General features: G+C 44.1%; 1 protein-coding gene across 9 annotated transcripts in view; it reads right to left on the bottom strand.

Moving 5' to 3' along the window:
• The window catches only part of Apbb2 (amyloid beta precursor protein binding family B member 2), a 320,293-nt gene that overhangs the window by 245,601 nt on the left and 62,431 nt on the right, over positions 1-12,261 (bottom strand). The window lies entirely within an intron of this gene.

Here is a 12,261-nt window from a genome sequence, read left to right as displayed (position 1 = left end):
CGCTAAACACAAGCTGGGCCTACTGTGGTGAAGGCTGCAGCATTGACTCATTCCTGAGAAGGGTCTCTGACCGGTGATGCCCTCTGTCTGTGGAAAGTTTTCAAGCCAGATGTTTTAATTAACCACGGAAAGTACAAGCTACAACTAAAATTTCATGAACACACTGATCTGCCCCATGGAAAACCACAGGAATGTTCTGGCAGGACCAAGTCTGAATTCTTGGGACACAGCGGCCTGGAGTCATTCCCCTTAGGAACTCAAACAGAAAATTAACTTGCTCAATATGTTTCAAAAAAGCAAAATGAAACCCAGATTTAATCTCAATCAAACACGAAAAACATTTCAGAACTTCAAAGAACACCACAAAGACACCAAAGTAGAAACCACAAAGCAAGCTTTGTGTCCTTTAGTAATCAGAATGTATTTTCATTGCCGTGTGAATAGTGCCACAATTTTATGGGCTGAACAACAAAAGAGAAACTAAACATCTTTTGTTTCCTAATAGGGGAAATTATGTACAAAACCAATCCTCAATAAATAAGCTATAAGTATTATCAAATGTATATTGTACCCATAAGTATTACCAAATGTATACTGTATTCATAAATATTACCAAATGTATACTGTATCCAAATGTACATAGTATCCTTAAGTATTATCAAATATATATTGTATCCAGAAATAATATCAAATGTATACTTTATTCATAAATATTATCAAATATATACTGTGTCCATAAATATTGTCAAATGTATACTTTATTCATAAAAATCATTAAATAGACACTGTATCCATAAGTATTATCAAATATATATTATATCCATAAATATTACCAAATGTATACTGAATCCCCATAAAAGCAATCTATAACTATTCAACCACTACAGAGCCACACCTTAGTGCCAGTGATCAAAGACACTCAGACAGTTGGTATTAAAATAACTGATGCAGAATAATATCGGGGGCAACAATTTCCGCTCCCAAAAAGCAAATGAGGCAATCTTCTGACAGCAATTCTTGAGCAGTAAGAGCTAAGAGACTAAGAAGTCTTCACGTGTTAGCGTTAATTATACTAGTAGCTATGACAACATCTATACATTCTAAATACTGAAAGCCTATGCAAGGAGGAGTGGGACCAATGCTATTCTCAGAGATCAGTCTACGATTCTTTTTCTGTAGTCAAAACAGTATCCATCAACCCCTCATAAATATGCCAGAAATAGTATCATATTAATCTCTACCTTCACCTGAAACTTCAGTTCCCAAAACCAAAGAAATCAAGATAATAAATCATATAAGCATGGACTAGCTCATGGATAGTCTAAAGACATCAAACAGGAATAATGGCATTTCTAGAATGTATTTCTATTTCCCTTTTGATGCTTTGCAGTTTATATACAATTAACATATACGTTTTCCACAATTATAATTTTTTAGGGTTTCTTTAAGAGTATGAGAATGCAAAACAAGACTGGGATATCTATCTATATTCACCTTCTCTGTAGACTGCCTTTTATCAGAATAAGGGCTAATAAGTGAAGAATTATTCACCTAAACTCAGAACAAACTGGTCGTCTCTGATACAAAAATTAAAAATATTCTAAAACCCAAAATGCTTTCAACGCCAACATGGCGCCATAAGTGGAAAATTCCGTGATATGAAACTTGGTTTCATGTAGAAAATTCTCCAAAACAATGCATCAATTTACCTTCAGGGTACATGTATATGGTGCCATGAAACAGAGATTATATTTTTGTTTATACTTGGATCTTACCCTCAAGATATCTCATTATATAAATATCTCAAAATCAGCACAAAAAAAGATATCTGAAAGACTCCTGGTCCCACGCAGCCCACGGAAGGGCATCACTGTGCAGCTCTTCACTCAGAAATTAAAAACCCCAGTGTGCAGTAACACTTCAGGCTGACAAACAATACTGTCCTAGAAACGTTTCTTGCTCTATTCCACAAAGTTACCACAGATAGAAAATTCTACCCAAATTTTGTTCTCCGTAGCCTGCCACATGCCCATCCCTTAATTAAAAGCCCCTCCCAGGAAGAGTTAACAGTTTCACAGTACCAAGGTCTTTAGCCACCCTGGAGGCTCTAAGCATCCCAAGAAACAAAGGGCGCAGTGGCAGAATCTTAATCCTAGGGGCCTTGGTGATTGCACCCAGAGAGCCCATGTCCAGAGAGAAGAGAGCCCATGTCCAGAGAGGTCAAATGCTTTTCCTCAGCTATACTCCAAGGAAGCTGGCATCTGAGTCTAGCTCACTCTGGGTGCCTCAACTCTGACCCTGTACATAGCTCCTTCTACCATTGAGATACCTCAGCATTCACCCTCAGAAGTAACACATGTATGAGTCACACACACCTGCTAAATCTGTATCAGCAAAATCAGAACAGACAGGAATTTGTTCCACTGAAACCAAAATTCAGGCAGGAAGAAACGAGAAGACTCGACTCCAGGCTTTAAAAGCCACAGCTCTGTTCACCGTGCTCCCAGAGAGGGAACAATGGCTGTACTGTGCACTGGCCGCAGGTGTCCTCAACAGAAACTGCTTGTCAAGCTGAGATCTCTCCGGCCTCGTGGATAACAGCGTAATTCCCCCCAGTTCAAAGCAAGACGAGAGGTTTTTCAACAAGATAAAACTATGCTGCATGACACTACCTGCAAGAGACAGGAGAGACGCATGCTCGCCCGTTTTAGACATCCGTGATTCGTGGTACCACGTCCTGAGGTGCACCTCTAAAATCATATCGGTCTTCAGGGGAAGACATTAGCAGGTGGGGAAAGGGGGAGGGAACACGTCTGTATAAACGAAAATAACAGAATGATCTCTGCGGCCTCACAGAAGGAGTAGCTTTTCCTTTCCTCCAGAATTACTTCTCTGAAACAGGACCGCCTGTGCTCCTGCTAGCTGCCCACCTACAAGATCTACTACACATGCAGCGGCTGCATGAGAGTCTCACCAGTGTGACTGGCCTGAAGAGCAAGGGGGTAGGCAGATGGCAATGACCAACTAAGAACCGCTCACCGAAAGGCCTATAATGAGGCCTTCCCAGCATCCTCTCCCCACTGTGTCACAGGATAACAAAGGCCTCAACTGTGAGTGAGCCGCACCAGGGATGATGTGGTCCAGCTTTGTCACAGCCCAGCAAAGCACAATGAGTCTCCCTTCACTGGGAAGCCAGGGGGGTGGGGAGCTTTCTACCCCAAACTGCTCTTAACATCTCCACCATCCATGTCCATGGCTGCACCTAAAGAGGATACAGTGGGGACCATTAGCTGTTTCCTCACTGCCTCAGTTCTAATGCTAACGTCCAAGGTCCACACAAGCAAAAGGACTGAAACGCTTGCTGATGTTTTCCAGCGACACCAGAGCTCTGTGACAAGTCACATTCCAGTGATGTCCTACAGTCATTTGTCAGAGATGACACCGTTTAAAGTTAGCAGTCTGGTCAGAACTGACCTGGCAACCACAAACTGCACAGAATCGTGGTTGACGTTGGCGTTAGCACATGATCTTTCTCAGCAGATGACTAAGGAAAATGAGAAGGGTGTGAGATAAGGCGCCGTGAATGCCTGCGGTCTTGGTTGTGTGTTGTTTGGTTTAGGGGCTGCAGCTAGCAGGCTTTGATGAAAATGTGCACCCAGGAAGTGCTACCCTCTGAGGGCCTGGATGTTTGACCAGCATTTGTCTCTTCCTTGCCCCGTGTTCCATGGAAGATTTCTGCTTCGTGGGCCAGATTCCAGAAATGTCAGCAGAGCCAATTTATCACTGAGAAATTTCTATCTCAAAATGACCAGGCACAGAAGACCAGGAAGAATAGCTAGAGAACAGTCCTCTCGGAGCTGCGAGAGTTTGATTTCATGAACTCAGACTGTGACCTTGGGTGATTGGCTCACTTGATGAGCAAGTCTGATTCAAATCTCCAGCATCAGGCCGGGCAGTGATGGCGCACTCTTTTAATCCCAGCACTCCGGGAGGCAGAGGCAGGCCGATCTCTGTGAGTTCGAGGCCAGCCTCGTCTACAAGAGCTAGTTCCAGGACTGGAACCAAAAAGCTATGGGGAAACCGTGTCTCGAAAATCAAAAAAAAAAAAAAATCAAATCCCCAGCATCTGCGGAAAGGCTACTTGTGGCCATGTTCATCACAGTCACAGTGCTGTGCGGGACAAAGACAGGATGGACGCCACCAATCTAGCTCCAGGTTCAGCTAGAGAATGATACAGCAGGATACCCAGTCTCTTTCTCTGGCCTCTGCATGAATAAAGGGAAACGTGTACATACAACACACACAGAGACACGCACACACCACACACACACACACACACACAGACACGCACACACCACACACACACACACACACACAGACACTCTAAACAAATAGAACAATTTAGGTTATCGGTATTGATAATTTACATTTTCAATATAGGGAAAGAATAAAAGCTGTTTGAAAGCAGGACTAGTTTAAATCCCCGCCATTATCATATTATCACAGGTTCTTACCACAGGTAACCCAGGGGACTACTGTGCACGCTCCACACCGGCACCCAGCAGGGCGTGTGGTCAGTGATGAAGACATGCTATTTGGAAGACGCTTCATGTAGAACTCTCTCTGCCATAGTTTAAAATAAAGAGGGTCTGGACTAGAGAAAGCAGAGGGAAACTTCTGTTAACTACTGCTCTGAGGCTGTTTGGGAAGGGGTGCAGAAATCAACAGAGTTAGAGCTTGTAATTCGAGCTCTGCTACATAGAACCCAAGACTTCTGAGAGAACTAACTTGGCCTCCCCCATCCTTGGTTGCATTGTTCCTCAGACCAGGAAGATGCTATCAGCCAGCCAGGCTCTTGAAGGCACCAATTACTGGGACCAATTAGGAAGGCATTGTGGAATCTGTAAAGCACCATGACAACCAGCAACCAGCAGCAGCTACAATGCTGACAGAGATGGGGCTGTGGAGACAACCGCAAGCTCAGAACATAGATGCAGCTCCTTCTGAGGAGAATACAACCTTCCAAGAAAAACTACTTGTACAACAGAGGCACAACTGATATGCAGTAACTAACTGTTTTCTGATTAAACTTGAGGCCCACACCAGAGAAGAGGAGCCATGCCTGGTACTCTAAAACTAGCCAAAAGCTCCTGGCTAGGAAAGTATTGGCCCTGGTGGCTAACGCACTACTATGAAGCTAACTTGTCAGAGCACCTAAATATTTCTCTTTACACTATAGACTCATGCTTTTCTCACAGCTCTCTGCAAGGGACTACCAACTCTGGCTGCCCAAGGTGCTGAGAATACGCGGCAGCTGAACGCTCAGCTATACACAGGACAGTGCACCTGTGTAGGCTCGGGAAACACAGCAGGGTTGGAAAGAATGTAAAAGCCAGAAGAAAGGGAGGAAGATGTAAAATGCTACCTTCTGGGCATGGCACAGCCATTGCAATTGCAAACCCTGAGAAACTGTAGTAACCTGCACTGGGCAGTACAAGCCTGGCCTGGTCAACAATCAGTCACTGCCTAGCTATTGGTCGTTCGGCTTTTTATTAGACCAATCAGGTGTCTTAGGCAGGCAAAGCACTACATCTTTACATTGTTAAACAAATACAACATTAACGAAGGCAACACATCTTTACACAGCTTTTAAACACGCAGCACAAACAAATGCGACACATCTTTGCCCATTTAAAGTAATATTCCACAACACATACACCCATTTACGCTGCTTCAGTTATAATATGGTTTTTGCTTGTTTGTTTTATTGTTGTTGGGTTTCTTTTATTAAGCAAACTCTACAAACAAATGTGTTAACAGGAAATGTTCTACGTGGTCTGACTGACTGAAGTACACAGTTTAGTTCTTGTTTTCAATTTCAGGGTACATTTTACAACATACCAGATAGCTGCCGATATGAAAGAGAGAATACAGTGTGTGTGTGTGTGTGTGTGTGTGTGCGTGCGTGCGTGTGTGTGTGTGTGTGTGTGTGTGTGTGTGTTGGCATGGAGTACAACACTCCTCCACATTCCCTCCTCACCCCCACGGAAAAAGAAAGCATGCTGGAAACCCTCCAATAACAGCCCTAGTTTTAACAAGGGGCATATCAGTTATTTTAGAAGCATTTCCTGCCTATATTATTTTAAGAGTAAAAAAATATAAATTGAATTATTTATTTTAGAAACTAAACTCAAGTTCAATTTTTAACATGCCAAATGGCTGTCTTAGCAAAGTTTCTATTTTTAAAAATCTGTTTTACTTAATTTAAAAAAGGGGGGGTCCTGAAACTAGGCTGCCCAAGGCATAGCCATCCGTGTTGTCCAAAAACTCGATATGCGTTGTACAGAAAGAGCTAGTGAAGGAGAAAGAGGAAGATATGGAATGCCCACCCATGTGCTAATATTTAAGGCGAATGCGCCACAAACCCACACACTGAGAGCCAGTGTCAACAGGCACAGTAAGGAAGACAACATCCAACGAAAAGCGACCAAAATGCAGGACAGGGAGACAGCCAGCATAAGATCACTGGCCTAGCATTACAATACTCTGGATCTGACTGATCCCCAACACTGAAAAAAGTATGGGGAGAAAAAAGTGACCTGATGGGGGGAGAGTCTTCTGTTTTGTGTTAACGCAGCCCACCGCTCCATACTACAGTGACCAAGACACTATTCAAGTTTAGATCCAGGATTCCCAAGACCATAACGCCAGTCTGGCACAGCAGACAGAGGGCAGAGTCTAGGAATCGGTATTCCTCGCTTACCACACATAACCAAATAAGGCATACAACTGTGGGAGCCACCGGTTCAGTGCCTCTAGCTGCTGAGGGAGGAAAGGTATTGAAAGGCTCTTACGGTAATAACAGGCGATGTTTGGCTAGGGCTTCTCATTCATTATCCACACACACCCTGTAGTAGGAATCATTACAACACCTATTTTCGAACAAGCACACTTGAGGCTGGGGTGTGAGATGACTGATACAAGGGTTTTAAATCAAGGGCCCAGGGTTTCCAAGCAGTCTCGCCATCACCAAGTTTTCTTGCTGCTTCGACTGAAAACTCCAAGCGGGCTAAAGGCAGCTTTTCTACTCCACACTAAAGAAGCCCCATGACTACTCATCGCTGACTTCCAACAATTCTAGTGTAAGATGGTAAGAAAGAAATGAAGATTCTACATTAAATCAGATCCTACCTCTATAAAAAAAAATGGAGTCTACCTAGAGCACCTGAATGTATTTAGTCGGGTCTGTAGTTCCTTTCATTATCTTCCAATTAAAGCGCAGAGATGTGGCTCAGTGGTGGAGTGCCCACCTACTACCCTGAGAGGCTGGGTCGCGGAGCTGGAGGCGGAGAGGAAGACTAGGATGCCAGCGAATCATTCACCATTCCTCAAAGCCCAGCCAGAACATACCATGAAGCCCTCCCAGGTACCTCAGCATAAATGCTTATTGGGGGTTTGCGATTTCAGCGCTTCCCCCACAACGAGCACAAGCTGGTGTTTATTTCCAAGATTCAACTCTTACCTTATCCATCTCTGCAGCACCTGACCACCCCAGCCTGCGCTCAAGCTGCCTGTCCCCCTTCTGGCTCTCCGCTACCGCTACGTGTTCTGCCATGGGTTCCTTCCCACCTGGCCACTAGAATAGGAAAAGGTTCCAGCAGTTCGTCCTACCCTGTGTCATTTAGTACTGGCTGTCACCCCGAGAGGATGGAGAATAACCTAGAAGGCCAGCCTCTGGGCATGCCTAGGAGGATTTGTTTAGCTTGGGTTAACCTCTCGCCACTCCTGTGGGGGATGACCTAGGTTAGGTTGACTGAAGTGGGGAGACCCACGTTAACTGTGGGCAGCATCGTTCCACGGGCTGTTGTGATGGCGAGGGTTAACCGTGAACGTGACAGACAGCGTCAGAATGGTTTGGGAGACAGGGAATTATACTGAATGTGATCCCTGAGGGGTGAAGGTGCACTCAGTGTAAGCAGCTATTCCTTGTTGGGATGTGGACTGAATAAATGCAGAAGACAGCCGAGTAGCAACATTGGCTCGTCACTCTGCTTCCCGGCGGATGTGTTAATGGACAGTTCTACCAGGTCCCTCGGCTTTGAACCTTCCCGCCAAGATGGACTGTACTCTAGAACTGTGAGCTTGTAGGTACAATGTGGTAAGCCACCCGTCCGGCCACCATAACTTCTCCACCAAGATAGACCGTACCAGCCAACTAAGAGGCAAAATGAAGCCTTTCTCCCTTGAGTTATTTTCACTGGGTATTTTTTTCATACCAACAAGGAGCGTCACTGAGATCCACACCTCCTCACACTTCATGCCAACCTTCCCAGTGACTTCAGCGGCCAACTGTGCTCTGATGAGTTCCGTCCTCCCATCAGCACACACACATTCATTCATCCTTCACTAAGATGTCCTGTGCTCCAAACACAACATTCCTAGCTGGACCTCCTTGACGTCTGTACATCCTGACAGCGACACCTAACTTCAGAGGTTGCTGGGACCCTCACAAACCTCTGACCTGTATTACAGCTGTTCCCACAGACATATTTCTCACATTTTTAACACAGCACTGAGATGTATCTTATGAAAAACTGACTTTTTAAAAATAGTGCTGCTTTTCTTTAATCTATCACGGTGGCCTCAGAAACACTGTCATCCTAGGTCAGTGCATATTAAAGACCACCTCAGTGCATGCATCTCTCCACTGCCCCACAACAGCGCTGTCTGACAGAACACTTTGATGATGAAGATGTACCAAATCAACGCTGATCGTTACAGCAGCCACTGGCCACCTAGACCTTAAAATTGTCACGAATGTGACTAATAAAGTAAATTTTTAAACTTGAATTGTTCTGAAAGAGGTTTAGTGGTTTCTTGCTCACCATTCCTTTCGGCAGTTCAGCCCTTCTCTGAGCAGTCCCGGCCTTCTCCCTGAAACATAGCTTGAGGTGGTTTGAATAGGGATGGCTCCCCAAGGTCCATAGGGAGTGTCATTATAGGAGGTGTGGCCTTGATGGATGAGGTATGGCCTTGTTGGAGGAAGTGTGCCACTGTAGAGATGGGCTTTGAGGTCTCACTACGCTCAAGCTACACCCAGTGTGGCATACAGTTTCCTTCTGCTGTCTGTGGATCAAGATGCAGAACGCTCAGCTCCTTCCCCAGCACCATGTCTGCCTGCACACTGCCATGTCCCACCATGATGATAATGAACTAAACCTCTGAAACTATAAGCCAGCCCCAATTAAATGTTTTCCTTTATAAGAATTGCCCTGGTCATAGTGCCTCTTCACAGAAATAGAACCCTAACTAGACACAGCCCTTTAAGAATTTTCTTAGTAAAGACAAGTGATAATCAAAATTGGGTTGACTGTTTTTCAAAAAAGTTTATACCCCACCCCCTCCTTTGTTTTTGAATAACAATTCTGACAGCACACACAAAAAAAAGCAATAGTAATTTCTTTAAGGCGTTGTCGTTTGCGGTACCGAGGATCAACCTCAAACATCAACCTCAGACTTACTTGGTCAAAAATGGGTTTGCATATATGTTCTGATCTTATTAAAATTACCTATGATGATTTTTATTATCAAGGCCAAATAAAAATAGAGGCAGAACTAAAGTCTAAACCACAAATCCTGCTCAGTGAAGGTGCCTGACACTAAGGCAGCTTGGAATACAGAGGATGGAAGGGCGGCTGAGCTTCCCAGGAGCTCAGGTCTGACACCTCAGCTGTCAGAAACGCAATCATGTTTTCGAGGAGAGCTTTAATTTTAGTCAAACAAAATTATCTGTCATGATAAATTAATGCTAATTTGAATTTTATTGGTTTGCACTCTTGTCTGAATTTACTCTATAAATTTTTCATTTATAGAGTCATAGGCGAGCTAGAAGCATGAAGTTTATATACTTAGTTTTATGTTCAGGAATATTTAAGGTATATCATAACAAAATTATTTATTACTGAGGATTTATGAGATTTTATTAGCCCTTTAAAAAGATGCATGAATTACTGAGGTTTAAGGAACATTGGTCTTTATAGACTTGGCCACCTTCGATACATTGGCCAAACTCTCCATAAGCCAACAGGGAAGCAAACAGAAAGGCACAAGCAAGCAATCGTTTGCCGAGCTCCATCCCCTAGCACCCCAATTCTCCAGCTCCATGAGCATATCAGCTCATGATATCATAAGCTATCATATAAGCTCAAAGGAGGCAGCCTGTCCTCTCTTTCCTCCACCAGAAGCTGTTTCTAATATAAAAGATGACTGGAAAGACGGCCTAGCCCTGTTCCTGACACACACACACACACACACACACACACACTTTGACTACATTAAGACAAACGTACCTGGCAACAGCACAACAGATACGTGTCAAACAAACAGTAGTCCTGGGCCCAAGGAAGCTCATTTCCTGATGGGGTTCAATAACCAGGAAAGGAGAGGAACCGAGCATTGTTTTGTTTTTTTTTTTTTCTCAATGAGTACAAGGAGCTTGTAACCATTTTTTAACTCTTCTTATTCTTTACAGACTGCAGTCCCTTCCGCCTCGGAAGGGTTCATTTTAAAGGCTTGCTGCCAAGATGCAACTTTTTGCAACATACTTGCCCTTAGGTCCATACCTTATGCGTCTCTTCTAGCTGGTCCGCCTAACCACAGAGGAAAAGGTCACTGCACTCGCATGCCTCCCTTGCTGCAGAGAGAGGGGCACTTGGCTGTTGGTTGCCTGGAAGACAATCGCAGGTACCCACCCAAGCTAATGCTGAATAAGGTTTACAATGAATGGTTTTTGTCTTGGCTAAGATTTATTTTTTTAAAAGTTAATCAAGGGACAGAGAGAGAGCTCAGTGGGTCAGATGTACTTTGCAAGCATGAAGACCAGAGTTTGATGCCCAGAATCCACGTAAAACTGGTGGGCACGGTGGTTTCCATGTGTAATCCCAGTGTAGGGAAGGCAGACACTGACAGATCTCTAGGCTTCTCTGGCCCGCCAGCCTAACCTAATTGGTGAGCCCCACACCAATGAAAGACCCTGTTTCAAAGAAGGTAAACAGGATACCTCAGGATAGCACCCAACGTTCCCTCTGGTGACCACGTGTGCACACGTGCACATAAACTGGGGGTTAGGGGACAACTGCAAATGAGATGGCTCCAGGGTAAAGATATTTCCCTTGGTGACTGAACCCAAACCCTGTAATCCACATATAAGCAGGAGAGAACCAACTCCACAAACCCTATATGTAATCCACATATAAGCAGGAGAGAACCAGCTCCACAAACCCTGTATGTAATCCACATATAAGCAGGAGAGAACCAACTCCACAAACCCTGTATGTAATCCACATATAAGCAGGAGAGAACCAACTCCACAAACCCTGTATGTAATCCACATATAAGCAGGAGAGAACCAACTCCACAAACCCTGTATGTAATCCACATATAGGCAGGAGAGAACCAACTCCACAAAGGCGTCCTCTTATGTCCACATGTGTGCCACAGTATGTGTGTGCCCGCTCACACATACTCACACTCATGCACTAACAAAAAAACACTAATCAAGTATAATTTGACATTTTGGCAATAGTAAATTGAAAATAACCCTCATGTATAAAACCAACTTATATTTAAATAAATTTTTAATGAAAGTTTCTCAAATTCTAAAACCTAAGGTTAAGATCTGATTTGGAAATTTATTTGGTTTTAATCATAGCTACCTCAAGAGCCGGAGAACGCAATTACTTTCTGGCCCAAAGAGAAAAACAGAATACTCTATTAGTTGATAAGAAGGCTGGTGCAGTGAGGTAACTTAGTTCAGTAATTCCCAAACCCTGGTTCAGGGTGGGTGAGCAAACAAGGGAGGCGCTGCCAGTCTGGGGTGGTTTGAAAGAAAATGGCTCCCAACGGGAGGAAGTACGTCACTGTGGAGGCGGGCTTTGAGCTATCATATAAGCTCAAACCATGCCCTGTGAGACAGTTCACTCCTGCTGCCTGTACAAGACCAAGAACTTTCAGCTAACCCTCCAGCACCACGTCTGCCTGCACACTGCCATGTCCCACCATGATGATAACGGACTATGCCTCTGAACTGCAAGCGAGCCCCAATGAAATAAATGTTTTCCTTTATAAGAGTTGCCATGGTCATGGCGTCTCTTCACAGCAATAAAACCATAACTAGGGCACAGTCTAAAGACTGCTTGATGGGCAAATCTGATCAAAATGTTTTTTTTTAAGTGGGACAGTTTTGTTCAATTTCTACCTAGT

The sequence above is a fragment of the Microtus pennsylvanicus genome, chromosome 12 (genome assembly GCF_037038515.1).
Source record: "Microtus pennsylvanicus isolate mMicPen1 chromosome 12, mMicPen1.hap1, whole genome shotgun sequence".
Taxonomy (NCBI): Eukaryota; Metazoa; Chordata; class Mammalia; order Rodentia; family Cricetidae; genus Microtus; species Microtus pennsylvanicus.
The sequence above is the reverse complement of the archived record's forward strand: the minus strand, read 5'-3'. Positions and strand labels throughout refer to the sequence as shown.